General features: G+C 43.8%; 8 non-coding genes across 8 annotated transcripts; all 8 read left to right on the plus strand.

Annotated features, from left to right (window-relative positions):
* The first annotated feature begins 784 nt into the window (after positions 1–784).
* On the plus strand, positions 785–866 carry trnas-aga (transfer RNA serine (anticodon AGA)). Its single transcript has one exon. It is a non-coding gene; the product is annotated as a tRNA-Ser (tRNA).
* A 1,906-nt stretch (positions 867–2,772) lies between these two features.
* trnas-aga (transfer RNA serine (anticodon AGA)) lies at positions 2,773–2,854 on the plus strand. The gene has a single exon. It is a non-coding gene; the product is annotated as a tRNA-Ser (tRNA).
* Positions 2,855–4,701: 1,847 nt separating this feature from the next.
* Positions 4,702–4,783, plus strand: trnas-aga (transfer RNA serine (anticodon AGA)). Its single transcript has one exon. It is a non-coding gene; the product is annotated as a tRNA-Ser (tRNA).
* Positions 4,784–6,658: 1,875 nt separating this feature from the next.
* trnas-aga (transfer RNA serine (anticodon AGA)) lies at positions 6,659–6,740 on the plus strand. The gene has a single exon. It is a non-coding gene; the product is annotated as a tRNA-Ser (tRNA).
* A 1,906-nt stretch (positions 6,741–8,646) lies between these two features.
* On the plus strand, positions 8,647–8,728 carry trnas-aga (transfer RNA serine (anticodon AGA)). Its single transcript has one exon. It is a non-coding gene; the product is annotated as a tRNA-Ser (tRNA).
* A 1,875-nt stretch (positions 8,729–10,603) lies between these two features.
* Positions 10,604–10,685, plus strand: trnas-aga (transfer RNA serine (anticodon AGA)). The gene has a single exon. It is a non-coding gene; the product is annotated as a tRNA-Ser (tRNA).
* A 1,906-nt stretch (positions 10,686–12,591) lies between these two features.
* Positions 12,592–12,673, plus strand: trnas-aga (transfer RNA serine (anticodon AGA)). Its single transcript has one exon. It is a non-coding gene; the product is annotated as a tRNA-Ser (tRNA).
* A 3,864-nt stretch (positions 12,674–16,537) lies between these two features.
* trnas-aga (transfer RNA serine (anticodon AGA)) lies at positions 16,538–16,619 on the plus strand. The gene has a single exon. It is a non-coding gene; the product is annotated as a tRNA-Ser (tRNA).
* The last annotated feature ends 206 nt before the right edge of the window (positions 16,620–16,825 follow it).

Consider the following 16,825-nt stretch of genomic DNA (forward strand, 5'->3'; position numbering starts at 1 on the left):
AGTTTGATCTTCTATCGAAAGGGAGGGCTGTTCAGCAATGGAGGCCCGCAAGGGATTGGCTATGAGTATGGTGAACAAGCCATTGGATGGCTGGCTGGTCATTTCCATCGGCAGGCAGCAGCGATGGAGGTGGAAGGGAGTATTTCTGCATCTGAATGTGAACTGGTTCGTGGATTTAGAAGAATGTTGATAATATTTTTGTGACATTTGGGCATTTTGGATCTGAAGCGCGGGGAGTATCGAACTTATATTTGATAATAAATGTAAAATCCTCCCTTTAGTTGATGCGGAGTGGAAACGTTAACTCCGTTTCTCTCTCCACTGATGATGCCAGACCGGCTGAGTTTCCCCTGAAGTTTCTGTTTTTGTGAGTTGAAATCTAATGGATTTGCTTTAACCCAGATGTTTCTGGACCCTGAGGAAAATTCCTGCATTTTCAGAATCCAGCACTAACTCCAGTTTGTATTGTGATTTCTGTCGGTGCATTATCGCCCTGTCAACAAATACAGAAAGAAAATGCACAGAGTCCAACAGCAAATTGCGAATTTAAATCAAATCAAATGGCATTTCCTAATTCAACAAAGCGGTGCTATCAAAACATTCTTATAGCAACCTTAACAAAGCTATTGGCTCATCTCGGGTTTGGATTTCGTCAGGTTCTGAATGAAAGAATACTTATTATGAACACAATAATGTTCAGAATTGTATTATGTGTGTCTGCCTGCTCCTCCCGAATAAAAAAATACCTTCCGCGTCAAATCACCGAAGCAGCTTTTGCGCTCATGTAGTCGTGGCCGAGTGGTTAAGGCGATGGAGTAGAAATCCATTGGGGTCTCCCCGCGCAGGTTCGAGCCCTGCCGATGACGTATTCCCTTTTTCTCATTCAGGTTCAAGTTTCACCACGTTCTTTGGAACGAATGGTGTCTGATGCGAAATGGTATCCCACACTTTGCAAAAAGACGAGTTGTTTTTCCCAACAGAGTGCGCTTTATTTGAAAAGTCGGGACACAGTTAAACATGTGTTATTATTCAGTGATTGGAAAAGTACACAGCGCTTTCTGGATAAGAATTTTACAATGGAACATATGCTATTAATGAGTGAACGGAGATGTACATTCAGCTTGCTGATGAAGACTTCGGCCATGGGCAAGCGTTATTGACCAGGGAGGGGAGAAGTAAAATGCCTGAATCATGCGAGGAACAATTCAAATTTTCAATTTTGTCCAGGGATTGGCTATGGTGAATGCAGAAAAGCCAGTGTTTCGAAACAAACCTGTTGGACATTAACCTGGTGTTGTAAGACATCTTACTGTGCTCACCACAGTCCAACACCGGCATCTCCAAATCATGGCTATCTCCAAACTAAGACAATGTGAATGCTTTTTGGATAGTGTATATCGCAATATATATTTAGATGGTTGAATAATTACTAGAAATTAAGAGGGAACAAGTCAAGACCAGCATGGAGAGAAATAATCCTCACTCACCCGTCAGTCAGGAATATTGGCTGTCTCCCAAGCACTGGATCCGGGTTCTGTTACCGAGCATTGCCAATTTAACCTTAGGGCGATCAAATGAGGACTCTCAAGTCGCGAACGTTGCTTTGTGACTCGAAAGACGTCCGTGGGTGCAATTCAAATAACCATAGTTTCAAACTCAACCTACCTTCCATTGAACTCCGGCTTCTTCTTTATTGTTCAAAATGACTTGCCATTGTGGGTTTGATTGCAGACCCGATTTTTTGCATTAAGATGGGGAAAGTGATTGAGGAGTATGTGGAAATGAACCAAAATGGGAACGTCTCGCCGTCCGTGGTTTGCAAGGTATGGAAGGCGGGAGTGAGGGGAGGTAATTTCATTCAAGGCAAAGGTAGGTAGCGAGGCGCGGAAGGGAGGGCAGCGTTGATCGGGGAGATGTTGGCGGGCGATGGAATATATCTGATGCACACGGAAGAGGGACATGTAGTGAGGAGGAAAGAGTTGCCGGTGAAGTTTGATCTTCTATCGAAAGGGAGGGCGGTTCAGCAATGGAGGCCCGCAAGGGATTGGCTGTGAATATGGTGAGATAGCCATTGGATTGCTGGCGGGTCATTTCCATCGACAGGCAGCAGCGAGGGAGGTGGGAGGGAGTATTTCTGCATCTGAATGTGAACTGGTTCGTGGATTTAGAAGAATGTTCAGAATATTTTTGTGACATTTGGGCATTTTTGATCTGAAGCGAGGGGAGTATCGAACTGATATTTGATAATAAATGTAAAATCCTCTCTTTAGTTGATGCGGAGTGGAAACGTTAACTCCGTTTCTCTCTCCACTGATGATGCCAGACCGGCTGAGTTTTCCCTGAAGTTTCTGTTTTTGTGTGTTGAAATTTAATGGATTTGCTTGAACACATATGTTTCTGGACCCTGAGGATAAGACCTGCATTTTCAGAATCCAGCACTAACTCCAGTTTGTATTTTGATTTCTGTCGGTGCATTATCGCCCTGTCAACAAACAATGAAAGAAAATGCACAGAGTCCAACAGCAAATTGCGATTTTAAATCAAATCAAATGGCATTTCCTAATTCAACAAAGCGGTGCTATCAAAACTTTCCTATAGCAACCTTAACAAAGCTATTGGCTCATCTCGGGTTTGGATTTCGTCAGGTTCTGAATGAAAGAATATTTATTGCGAACTCAATAATGTTGAGAATTGTATTATGTGTGTCTGCCTGCTACGACCGAATAAAAAAATGCCTTGCGCGTCAAATCACCGAACAGCATCTAGTCTCGTGTAGTCGTGGCCGAGTGGTTAAGGCGATGGACTAGAAATCCATTGGGGTCTCCCCACGCAGGTTCGAACCCTGCCGACTACGTATGTTCTTTTTCGCATTCAAACGAATGGTGTCTGATGCGAAATGGTATCCCACACTTTGCAAAAAGACGAGTTGTTTTTCCCAACAGAGTGCGCTCTATTTGAAAAGTCGGGACACAGTTCAACATGTGTTATTATTCAGTGATTGGAAAAGTTCACAACGCTTTCTGGATAAGAATTATACAATGGAACATATGCCATTAATTAGTGAACGGAGATGTACATTCAGCTTGCTGATGACGAGTTAGGCCATGGGCAAGCGTTATTGACTAGGGAGGGGAGAAGTAAAAGCCTGAATCATGCGAGCAACTCTTCCAATTTTCGATTTTGTCCAGGGAATGGCTATGGTGAATGCAGAAAAGCTAGTGGTTCGAAACATACCTGTTGGACGTTAACCTGGTGTTGTCAGACATCGTACTGTGCTCACCACAGTCCAACACCGGCATCTCTAAATCATGGCTATCTCCAAACTAAGACAATGTGAATGATTTTTGGATAGTGTATATCGCAAATTGATTGTAGATGGTTGAATAAATACTAGAAACTAAGAGGGAACAAGCATGGAGAGAAATAAGCCTCACTCACCCGTCAGTCAGGAATGTTGGCTGTCTCCCATGCACGAGATCCGGGTTCGCTTACCGAGCATTGCCAATTTAACCTTGTGGCGATCAAATGAGGACTCTCAAGTCGCGAACGTCCGCGGGTGCAATTCAAATAACCATAGTTTCAAACTCCATCTACCTTCCATTGAACTCAGGCTTCTTCTTTATTGTTAACAATGACTTGCCATTGTGGGTTTGATTGCAGACCCGATTTTTTGCATTAAGATGGGGAAAGTGATTGAGGAGTATGTGGAAATGAACCAAAATGGGAACGTCTCGCCGTCCGTGGTTTGCAAGGTATGGAAGGCGGGAGTGAGGGGAGGTAATTTCATTCAAGGCAAAGGTAGGTAGCGAGGCGCGGGAGGGAGGGCAGCGTTGATCGGGGAGATGTTGGCGGGCGATGGAATATATCTGATGCACACGGAAGAGGGACATGTAGTGAGGAGGAAGGAGTTGCCGATGAAGTTTGATCTTCTATCGAAAGGGAGGGCGGTTCAGCAAAGGAGGCCCGCAAGGGATTGGCTGTGAATATGGTGAGAAAGCCATTGGATTGCTGGCGGGTCATTTCCATCGGCAGGCAGCAGTGAGGGAGGTGGGAGGGAGTATTTCTGCATCTGAATGTGAACTGGTTCGTGGATTTAGAAGAATGTTCAGAATATTTTTGTGACATTTGGGCATTTTTGATCTGAAGCGAGGGGAGTATCGAACTGATATTTGATAATAAATGTAAAATCCTCTCTTTAGTTGATGCGGAGTGGAAACGTTAACTCCGTTTCTCTCTGCACTGATGATGCCAGACCGGCTGAGTTTTCCCTGAAGTTTCTGTTTTTGTGTGTTGAACTTTAATGGATTTGCTTGAACACATATGTTTCTGGACCCTGAGGATAAGACCTGCATTTTCAGAATCCAGCACTAAATCCAGTTTGTATTTTGATTTCTGTCGGTGCATTATCGCTCTGTCAACAAATAATGAAAGAAAATGCACAGAGTCCAACAGCAAATTGCGATTTTAAATCAAATCAAATGGCATTTCCTAATTCAACAAAGCGGTGCTATCAAAACTTTCCTATAGCAACCTTAACAACGCAATTGGCTCATCTCGGGTTTGGATTTCGTCAGGTTCTGAATGAAAGAATATTTATTGCGAACTCAATAATGTTGAGAATTGTATTATGTGTGTCTGCCTGCTACTCCCGAATAAAAAAATGCTTTCCGCGTCAAATCACCGAACAGCATCTGCTCTCGTGTAGTCGTGGCCGAGTGGTTAAGGCGATGGACTAGAAATCCATTGGGGTCTCCCCGCGCAGATTTGAACCCTGCCGACTACGTATGTTCATTTTCGCATTCAGGTTCAAGTTTCACCACGTTCTTTGGAACGAATGGTGTCTGATGCGAAATGGTATCCCACACTTTGCAAAAAGACGAGTTGTTTTTCCAAACAGAGTGCGCTCTATTTGAAAAGTCGGGACACAGTTCAACATGTGTTATTATTCAGTGATTGGGAAAGTTCACAACGCTTTCTGGATAAGAATTATACAATGGAACATATGCCATTAATTATTGAACGGAGATGTACATTCAGCTTGCTGATGAAGAGTTAGGCCATGGGCAAGCGTTATTGACTAGGGAGGGGAGAAGTAAAAGCCTGAATCATGCGAGCAACTATTCCAATTTTCGATTTTGACCAGGGAATGGCTATGGTGAATGCAGAAAAGCTAGTGGTTCGAAACATACCTGTTGGACGTTAACCTGGTGTTGTCAGACATCGTACTGTGCTCACCACAGTCCAACACCGGCATCTCTAAATCATGGCGATCTCCAAACTAAGACAATGTGAATGATTTTTGGATACTGTATATCGCAAATTGATTGTAGATGGTTGAATAAATACTAGAAACTAAGAGGGAACAAGCATGGAGAGAAATAAGCCTCACTCACGCGTCAGTCAGGAATGTTGGCTGTCTCCCATGCACGAGATCCGGGTTCGCTTACCGAGCATTGCCAATTTAACCTTGTGGCGATCAAATGAGGACTCTCAAGTCGCGAACGTCCGCGGGTGCAATTCAAATAACCATAGTTTCAAACTCCATCTACCTTCCATTGAACTCAGGTTTCTTCTTTATTGTTAACAATTACTTGCCATTGTGGGTTTGATGGCAGACCCAATGTTTTGCATTAAGAGGAGAAAGTGATTGAGGAGTATGTGGAAATGAACCAAAATGGGAACGTCTCGCCGTCCGTGGTTTGGAAGGTATGGAAGGCGGTAGTGAGGGGGGAGGTCATTTCATTCAAGACAAAGGTGGTTAGCGAGGCGCGTTAGGAATGGCAGCGTGGATCAGGGAGATGTTGGCGGGCGATGGAATATATCTGATGCACACGGAAGCGGCACATTTAGTGAGGAGGAAGGAGTTGCAGGTGAAGTTTGATCTTCTATCGAAAGGGAGGGCTGTTCAGCAATGGAGGCCCGCAAGGGATTGGCTATGAGTATGGTGAACAAGCCATTGGATGGCTGGCTGGTCATTTCCATCGGCAGGCAGCAGCGATGGAGGTGGAAGGGAGTATTTCTGCATCTGAATGTGTACTGGTTCGTGGATTTAGAAGAATGTTGATAATATTTTTGTGACATTTGGGCATTTTGGATCTGAAGCGCGGGGAGTATCGAACTTATATTTGATAATAAATGTAAAATCCTCCCTTTAGTTGATGCGGAGTGGAAACGTTAACTCCGTTTCTCTCTCCATTGATGATGCCAGACCGGCTGAGTTTCCCCTGAAGTTTCTGTTTTTGTGAGTTGAAATCTAATGGATTTGCTTTCACCCAGATGTTTCTGGACCCTGAGGATAATTCCTGCATTTTCAGAATCCAGCACTAACTCCAGTTTGTATTGTGATTTCTGTCGGTGCATTATCGCCCTGTCAACAAATACAGAAAGAAAATGCACAGAGTCCAACAGCAAATTGCGAATTTAAATCAAATCAAATGGCATTTCCTAATTCAACAAAGCGGTGCTATCAAAACATTCTTATAGCAACCTTAACAAAGCTATTGGCTCATCTCGGGTTTGGATTTCGTCAGGTTCTGAATGAAAGAATACTTATTATGAACACAATAATGTTCAGAATTGTATTATGTGTGTCTGCCTGCTCCTCCCGAATAAAAAAATACCTTCCGCGTCAAATCACCGAAGCATCTTTTGCGCTCATGTAGTCGTGGCCGAGTGGTTAAGGCGATGGAGTAGAAATCCATTGGGGTCTCCCCGCGCAGGTTCGAACCCTGCCGATTACGTATTCCCTTTTTATCATTCAGGTTCAAGTTTCACCACGTTCTTTGGAACGAATGGTGTCTGATGCGAAATGGTATCCCACACTTTGCAAAAAGACGAGTTGCTTTTCCCAACAGAGTGCGCTCTATTTGAAAAGTCGGGACACAGTTCAACATGTGTTATTATTCAGTGATTGGAAAAGTACCCAGCGCTTTCTGGATAAGAATTTTACAATGGAACATATGCTATTAATGAGTGAACGGAGATGTACATTCAGCTTGCTGATGAAGACTTAGGCCATGGGCAAGCGTTATTGACCAGGGAGGGGAGAAGTAAAATGCCTGAATCATGCGAGCAACAATTCCAATTTTCAATTTTGTCCAGGGATTGGCTATGGTGAATGCAGAAAAGCCAGTGTTTCGAAACAAACCTGTTGGACATTAACCTGGTGTTGTAAGACATCGTACTGTGCTCACCACAGTCCAACACCGGCAACTCCAAATCATGCCTATCTCAAAACTAAGACAATGTGAATGCTTTTTGGATAGTGTATATCGCAAATATATTGTAGATGGTTGAATAAATACGAGAAATGAAGAGGGAACAAGTCAAGACCAGCATGGAGAGAAATAATCCTCACTCACCCGACAGTCAGGAATATTGGCTGTCTCCCAAGCACTGGATCCGGGTTCTGTTACCGAGCATTGCCAATTTAACCTTAGGGCGATCAAATGAGGACTCTCAACTCGCGAACGTTGCTTTGTGACTCGAAAGACGTCCGTGGGTGCAATTCAAATAACCATAGTTTCAAACTCCCCCTACCTTACATTGAACTCAGGCTTCTTCTTTATTGTTCACAATGACTTGCCATTGTGGGTTTGATGGCAGACCCGATTTTTTGCATTAAGATGGGGAAAGTGATTGAGGAGTATGTGGAAATGAACCAAAATGGGAACGTCTCGCCGTCCGTGGTTTGCAAGGTATGGAAGGCGGGAGTGAGGGGAGGTAATTTCATTCAAGGCAAAGGTGGGTAGCGAGGCGCGGGAGGGAGGGCAGCGTTGATCGGGAAGATGTTGGCGGGCGATGGAATATATCTGATGCACACGGAAGAGGGACATGTAGTGAGGAGGAAGGAGTTGCCGGTGAAGTTTGATCTTCGATCGAAAGGGAGGGCGGTTCAGCAATGGAGGCCCTAAAGGGATTGGCTATGAATATGGTGAGAAAGCCATTGGATTGCTGGCGGGTCATTTCCATCGGCAGGCAGCAGCGAGGGAGGTGGGAGGGAGTATTTCTGCATCTGAATGTGAACTGGTTCGTGGATTTAGAATAATGTTCAGAATATATTTGTGACATTTGGGCATTTTGGATCTGAAGCGAGGGGAGTATCGAACTGATATTTGATAATAAATGTAAAATCCTCTCTTTAGTTGATGCGGAGTGGAAACGTTAACTCCGTTTCTCTCTCCACTGATGATGCCAGACCGGCTGAGTTTTCCCTGAAGTTTCTGTTTTTGTGTGTTGAAATTTAATGGATTTGCTTGAACACATATGTTTCTGGACCCTGATGATAATACCTGCATTTTCAGAATCCAGCACTAACTCCAGTTTGTATTTTGATTTCTGTCGGTGCATTATCGCCCTGTCAACAAATACAGAAAGAAAATGCACAGAGTCCAACAGCAAATTGCGATTTTAAATCAAATCAAATGGCATTTCCTAATTCAACAAAGCGGTGCTATCAAAACTTTCCTATAGCAACCTTAACAAAGCTATTGGCTCATCTCGGGTTTGGATTTCGTCAGGTTCTGAATGAAAGAATATTTATTGCGAACTCAATAATGTTGAGAATTGTATTATGTGTGTCTGCCTGCGACTACCGAATAAAAAAATACCTTCCGCGTCAAATCACCGAACAGCATCTGCTCTCGTATAGTCGTGGCCGAGTGGTTAAGGCGATGGACTAGAAATCCATTGGGGTTTCCACGCGCAAGTTCGAACCCCGCCGACTACGTATGCTCTTTTTCTCATTCAGGTTCAAGTTTCACCACGTTCTTTGGAACGAATGGTGTCTGATGCGAAATGGTATCCCACACTTTGCAAAAAGACGAGTTGTTTTTCCCAACAGAGTGCGCTCTATTTGAAAAGTCGGGACACAGTTCGACATGTGTTATTATTCAGTGATTGGAAAAGTTCACAACGCTTTCTGGATAAGAATTATACAATGGAACATATGCCATTAATTAGTGAACGGAGATGTACATTCAGCTTGCTGATGAAGAGTTAGGCCATGGGCAAGCGTTATTGACTAGGGAGGGGAGAAGTAAAAGCCTGAATCATGCGAGCAACTATTCCAATTTTCGATTTTGTCCAGGGAATGGCTATGGTGAATGCAGAAAAGCTAGTGTTTCGAAACATACCTGTTGGACGTTAACCTGGTGTTGTCAGACATCGTACTGTGCTCACCACAGTCCAACACCGGCATCTCTAAATCATGGCTATCTCCAAACTAAGACAATGTGAATGATTTTTGGATAGTGTATATCGCAAATTGATTGTAGATGGTTGAATAAATACTAGAAACTAAGAGGGAACAAGCATGGAGAGAAATAAGCCTCACTCACCCGTCAGTCAGGAATGTTGTCTGTCTCCCAAGCACGAGATCCGGGTTCGCTTACCGAGCATTGCCAATTTAACCTTGTGGCGATCAAATGAGGACTCTCAAGTCGCGAACGTCCGCGGGTGCAATTCAAATAACCATAGTTTCAAACTCCATCTACCTTCCATTGAACTCAGGTTTCTTCTTTATTGTTAACAATTACTTGCCATTGTGGGTTTGATGGCAGACCCAATTTTTTGCATTAAGAGGAGAAAGTGATTGAGGAGTATGTGGAAATGAACCAAAATGGGAACGTCTCGCCGTCCGTGGTTTGGAAGGTATGGAAGGCGGTAGTGAGGGGGGATGTCATTTCATTCAAGACAAAGGTGGTTAGCGAGGCGCGTTAGGAATGGCAGCGTGGATCAGGGAGATCTTGGCGGGCGATGGAATATATCTGATGCACACGGAAGCGGCACATTTAGTGAGGAGGAAGGAGTTGCAGGTGAAGTTTGATCTTCTATCGAAAGGGAGGGCTGTTCAGCAATGGAGGCCCGCAAGGGATTGGCTATGAGTATGGTGAACAAGCCATTGGATGGCTGGCTGGTCATTTCCATCGGCAGGCAGCAGCAATGGAGGTGGAAGGGAGTATTTCTGCATCTGAATGTGAACTGGTTCGTGGATTTAGAAGAATGTTGATAATATTTTTGTGACATTTGGGCATTTTGGATCTGAAGCGCGGGGAGTATCGAACTTATATTTGATAATAAATGTAAAATCCTCCCTTTAGTTGATGCGGAGTGGAAACGTTAACTCCGTTTCTCTCTCCACTGATGATGCCAGACCGGCTGAGTTTCCCCTGAAGTTTCTGTTTTTGTGAGTTGAAATCTAATGGATTTGCTTTAACACAGATGTTTCTGGACCCTGAGGATAATTCCTGCATTTTCAGAATCCAGCACTAACTCCAGTTTGTATTTTGATTTCTGTCGGTGCATTATGGCCCTGTCAACAAATACAGAAAGAAAATGCACAGAGTCCAACAGCAAATTGCGAATTTAAATCAAATCAAATGGCATTTCCTAATTCAACAAAGCGGTGCTATCAAAACATTCTTATAGCAACCTTAACAAAGCTATTGGCTCATCTCGGGTTTGGATTTCGTCAGGTTCTGAATGAAAGAATACTTATTATGTACACAATAATGTTCAGAATTGTATTATGTGTGTCTGCCTGCTCCTCCCGAATAAAAAAATACCTTCCGCGTCAAATCACCGAAGCAGCTTTTGCGCTCATGTAGTCGTGGCCGAGTGGTTAAGGCGATGGAGTAGAAATCCATTGGGGTCTCCCCGCGCAGGTTCGAACATTGCCGATTACGTATTCCCTTTTTCTCATTCAGGTTCAAGTTTCACCACGTTCTTTGGAACGAATGGTGTCTGATGCGAAATGGTATCCCACACTTTGCAAAAAGACGAGTTGTTTTTCCCAACAGAGTGCGCTCTATTTGAAAAGTCGGGACACAGTTCAACATGTGTTATTATTCAGTGATTGGAAAAGTACACAGCGCTTTCTGGATAAGAATTTTACAATGGAACATATGCTATTAATGCGTGAACGGAGATGTACATTCAGCTTGCTGATGAAGACTTCGGCCATGGGCAAGCGTTATTGACCAGGGAGGGGAGAAGTAAAATGCCTGAATCATGCGAGGAACAATTCAAATTTTCAATTTTGTCCAGGGATTGGCTATGGTGAATGCAGAAAAGCCAGTGTTTCGAAACAAACCTGTTGGACATTAACCTGGTGTTGTAAGACATCTTACTGTGCTCACCACAGTCCAACACCGGCATCTCCAAATCATGGCTATCTCAAAACTAAGACAATGTGAATGCTTTTTGGATAGTGTATATCGCAAATATATTGTAGATGGTTGAATAAATACTAGAAATTAAGAGGGAACAAGTCAAGACCAGCATGGAGAGAAATAATCCTCACTCACCCGTCAGTCAGGAATATTGGCTGTCTCCCAAGCACTGGATCCGGGTTCTGTTACCGAGCATTGCCAATTTAACCTTAGGGCGATCAAATGAGGACTCTCAAGTCGCGAACGTTGCTTTGTGACTCGAAAGACGTCCGTGGGTGCAATTCAAATAACCATAGTTTCAAACTCCACCTACCTTCCATTGAACTCAGGCTTCTTCTTTATTGTTCACAATGACTTGCCATTGTGGGTTTGATGGCAGACCCGATTTTTTGCATTAAGATGGGGAAAGTGATTGAGGAGTATGTGGAAATGAACCAAAATGGGAACGTCTCGCCGTCCGTGGTTTGCAAGGTATGGAAGGCGGGAGTGAGGGGAGGTAATTTCATTCAAGGCAAAGGTAGGTAGCGAGGCGCGGGAGGGAGGGCAGCGTTGATCGGGGAGATGTTGGCGGGCGATGGAATATATCTGATGCACACGGAAGAGGGACATGTAGTGAGGAGGAAGGAGTTGCCGGTGAAGTTTGATCTTCTATCGAAAGGGAGGGCGGTTCAGCAATGGAGGCCCGCAAGGGATTGGCTGTGAATATGGTGAGAAAGCCATTGGATTGCTGGCGGGTCATTTCCATCGGCAGGCAGCAGCGAGGGAGGTGGGAGGGAGTATTTCTGCATCTGAATGTGAACTGGTTCGTGGATTTAGAAGAATGTTCAGAATATTTTTGTGACATTTGGGCATTTTTGATCTGAAGCGAGGGGAGTATCGAACTGATATTTGATAATAAATGTAAAATCCTCTCTTTAGTTGATGCGGAGTGGAAACGTTAACTCCGTTTCTCTCTCCACTGATGATGCCAGACCGGCTGAGTTTTCCGTGAAGTTTCTGTTTTTGTGTGTTGAACTTTAATGGATTTGCTTGAACACATATGTTTCTGGACCCTGAGGATAAGACCTGCATTTTCAGAATCCAGCACTAACTCCAGTTTGTATTTTGATTTTTGTCGGTGCATTATCGCCCTGTCAACAAATAATGAAAGAAAATGCACAGAGTCCAACAGCAAATTGCGATTTTAAATCAAATCAAATGGCATTTCCTAATTCAGCAAAGCGGTGCTATCAAAACTTTCTTATAGCAACCTTAACAAAGCTATTGGCTCATCTCGGGTTTGGATTTCGTCAGGTTCTGAATGAAAGAATATTTATTGCGAACTCAATAATGTTGAGAATTGTATTATGTGTGTCTGCCTGCTACTACCGAATAAAAAAATGCCTTCCGCGTCAAATCACCGAACAGCATCTGCTCTCGTGTAGTCGTGGCCGAGTGGTTAAGGCGATGGACTAGAAATCCATTGGGGTCTCCCCGCGCAGGTTCGAACCCTGCCGACTACGTATGTTCTTTTTCGCATTCAGGTTCAAGTTTCACCACGTTCTTTGGAACGAATGGTGTCTGATGCGAAATGGTATCCCACACTTTGCAAAAAGACGAGTTGTTTTTCCCAACAGAGTGCGCTCTATTTGAAAAGTCGGGACACAGTTCAACATGTGTTATTATTCAGTGATTGGAAAAGTTCACAACGCTTTCTGGATAAGAATTATACAATGGAACATATGCCATTAATTAGTGAACGGAGATGTACATTCAGCTTGCTGATGAAGAGTTAGGCCATGGGCAAGCGTTATTGACTAGGGAGGGGAGAAGTAAAAGCCTGAATCATGCGAGCAACTATTCCAATTTTCGATTTTGTCCAGGGAGTGGCTATGGTGAATGCAGAAAAGCTAGTGGTTCGAAACATACCTGTTGGACGTTAACCTGGTGTTGTCAGACATCGTACTGTGCTCACCACAGTCCAACACCGGCATCTCTAAATCATGGCTATCTCCAAACTAAGACAATGTGAATGATTTTTGGATAGTGTATATCGCAAATTGATTGTAGATGGTTGAATAAATACTAGAAACTAAGAGGGAACAAGCATGGAGAGAAATAAGCCACACTCACCCGTCAGTCAGGAATGTTGGCTGTCTCCCAAGCACGAGATCCGGGTTCGCTTCCCGAGCATTGCCAATTTAACCTTGTGGCGATCAAATGAGGACTCTCAAGTCGCGAACGTCCGCGGGTGCAATTCAAATAACCATAGTTTCAAACTCCATCTACCTTCCATTGAACTCAGGTTTCTTCTTTATTGTTAACAATTACTTGCCATTGTGGGTTTGATGGCAGACCCAATTTTTTGCATTAAGAGGAGAAAGTGATTGAGGAGTATGTGGAAATGAACCAAAATGGGAACGTCTCGCCGTCCGTGGTTTGGAAGGTATGGAAGGCGGTAGTGAGGGGGGAGGTCATTTCATTCAAGACAAAGGTGGTTAGCGAGGCGCGTTAGGAATGGCAGCGTGGATCAGGGAGATGTTGGCGGGCGATGGAATATATCTGATGCACACGGAAGCGGCACATTTAGTGAGGAGGAAGGAGTTGCAGGTGAAGTTTGATCTTCTATCGAAAGGGAGGGCTGTTCAGCAATGGAGGCCCGCAAGGGATTGGCTATGAGTATGGTGAACAAGCCATTGGATGGCTGGCTGGTCATTTCCATCGGCAGGCAGCAGCGATGGAGGTGGAAGGGAGTATTTCTGCATCTGAATGTGAACTGGTTCGTGGATTTAGAAGAATGTTGATAATATTTTTGTGACATTTGGGCATTTTGGATCTGAAGCGCGGGGAGTATCGAACTTATATTTGATAATAAATGTAAAATCCTCCCTTTAGTTGATGCGGAGTGGAAACGTTAACTCCGTTTCTCTCTCCACTGATGATGCCAGACCGGCTGCGTTTCCCCTGAAGTTTCTGTTTTTGTGAGTTGAAATCTAATGGATTTGCTTTAACCCAGATGTTTCTGGACCCTGAGGATAATTCCTGCATTTTCAGAATCCAGGAGTAACTCCAGTTTGTATTGTGATTTCTGTCGGTGCATTATCGCCCTGTCAACAAATACAGAAAGAAAATGCACAGAGTCCAACAGCAAATTGCGAATTTAAATCAAATCAAATGGCATTTCCTAATTCAACAAAGCGGTGCTATCAAAACATTCTTATAGCAACCTTAACAAAGCTATTGGCTCATCTCGGGTTTGGATTTCGTCAGGTTCTGAATGAAAGAATACTTATTATGAACACAATAATGTTCAGAATTGTATTATGTGTGTCTGCCTGCTCCTCCCGAATAAAAAAATACCTTCCGCGTCAAATCACCGAAGCAGCTTTTGCGCTCATGTAGTCGTGGCCGAGTGATTAAGGCAATGGAGTAGAAATCCATTGGGGTCTCCCCGCTCAGGTTCGAACCCTGCCGATCACGTATTCCCTTTTTCTCATTCAGGTTCAAGTTTCACCACGTTCTTTGGAACGAATGGTGTCTGATGCGAAATGGTATCCCACACTTTGCAAAAAGACGAGTTGTTTTTCCCAACAGAGTGCGCTCTATTGGAAAAGTCGGGACACAGTTCAACATGTGTTATTATTCAGTGATTGGAAAAGTACACAGCGCTTTCTGGATAAGAATTTTACAATGGAACATATGCTATTAATGAGTGAACGGAGATGTACATTCAGCTTGCTGATGAAGACTTCGGCCATGGGCAAGCGTTATTGACCAGGGAGGGGAGAAGTAAAATGCCTGAATCATGCGAGGAACAATTCAAATTTTCAATTTTGTCCAGGGATTGGCTATGGTGAATGCAGAAAAGCCAGTGTTTCGAAACAAACCTGTTGGACATTAACCTGGTGTTGTAAGACATCTTACTGTGCTCACCACAGTCCAACACCGGCATCTCCAAATCATGGCTATCTCAAAACTAAGACAATGTGAATGCTTTTTGGATAGTGTATATCGCAAATATATTGTAGATGGTTGAATAAATACTAGAAATTAAGAGGGAACAAGTCAAGACCAGCATGGAGAGAAATAATCCTCACTCACCCGTCAGTCAGGAATATTGGCTGTCTCCCAAGCACTGGATCCGGGTTCTGTTACCGAGCATTGCCAATTTAACCTTAGGGCGATCAAATGAGGACTCTCAAGTCGCGAACGTTGCTTTGTGACTCGAAAGACGTCCGTGGGTGCAATTCAAATAACCATGGTTTCAAACTCCACCTACCTTCCATTGAACTCAGGCTTCTTCTTTATTGTTCACAATGACTTGCCATTGTGGGTTTGATGGCAGACCCGATTTTTTGCATTAAGATGGGGAAAGTGATTGAGGAGTATGTGGAAATGAACCAAAATGGGAACGTCTCGCCGTCCGTGGTTTGCAAGGTATGGAAGGCGGGAGTGAGGGGAGGTAATTTCATTCAAGGCAAAGGTAGGTAGCGAGGCGCGGGAGGGAGGGCAGCGTTGATCGGGGAGATGTTGGCGGGCGATGGAATATATCTGATGCACACGGAAGAGGGACATGTAGTGAGGAGGAAGGAGTTGCCGGTGAAGTTTGATCTTCTATCGAAAGGGAGGGCGGTTCAGCAATGGAGGCCCGCAAGGGATTGGCTGTGAATATGGTGAGAAAGCCATTGGATTGCTGGCGGGTCATTTCCATCGGCAGGCAGCAGCGAGGGAGGTGGGAGGGAGTATTTCTGCATCTGAATGTGTGAACTGGTTCGTGGATTTAGAAGAATGTTCAGAATATTTTTGTGACATTTGGGCATTTTTGATCTGAAGCGAGGGGAGTATCGAACTGATATTTGATAATAAATGTAAAATCCTCTCTTTAGTTGATGCGGAGTGGAAACGTTAACTCCGTTTCTCTCTCCACTGATGATGCCAGACCGGCTGAGTTTTCCCTGAAGTTTCTGTTTTTGTGTGTTGAACTTTAATGGATTTGCTTGAACACATATGTTTCTGGACCCTGAGGATAAGGCCTGCATTTTCAGAATCCAGCACTAACTCCAGTTTGTATTTTGATTTCTGTCGGTGCATTATCGCCCTGTAAACAAATAATGAAAGAAAATGCACAGAGTCCAACAGCAAATTGCGATTTTAAATCAAATCAAATGGCATTTCCTAATTCAACAAAGCGGTGCTATCAAAACTTTCTTTAGCAACCTTAACAAAGCTATTGGCTCATCTCGGGTTTGGATTTCGTCAGGTTCTGAATGAAAGAATATTTATTGCGAACTCAATAATGTTGAGAATTGTATTATGTGTGTCTGCCTGCTACTACCGAATAAAAAAATGCCTTCCGCGTCAAATCACCAAACAGCATCTGCTCTCGTGTAGTCGTGGCCGAGTGGTTAAGGCGATGGACTAGAAATCCATTGGGGTCTCCCCGCGCAGGTTCGAACCCTGCCGACTACGTATGTTCTTTTTCGCATTCAGGTTCAAGTTTCACCACGTTCTTTGCAACGAATGGTGTCTGATGCGAAATGGTATCCCACACTTTGCAAAAAGACGAGTTGTTTTTCCCAACAGAGTGCGCTCTATTTGAAAAGTCGGGACACAGTTCAACATGTGTTATTATTCAGTGATTGGAAAAGTTCACAACGCTTTCTGGATAAGAATTA

The sequence above is a fragment of the Scyliorhinus torazame genome, chromosome 4 (genome assembly GCF_047496885.1).
Source record: "Scyliorhinus torazame isolate Kashiwa2021f chromosome 4, sScyTor2.1, whole genome shotgun sequence".
Lineage (NCBI taxonomy): Eukaryota > Metazoa > Chordata > Chondrichthyes > Carcharhiniformes > Scyliorhinidae > Scyliorhinus > Scyliorhinus torazame.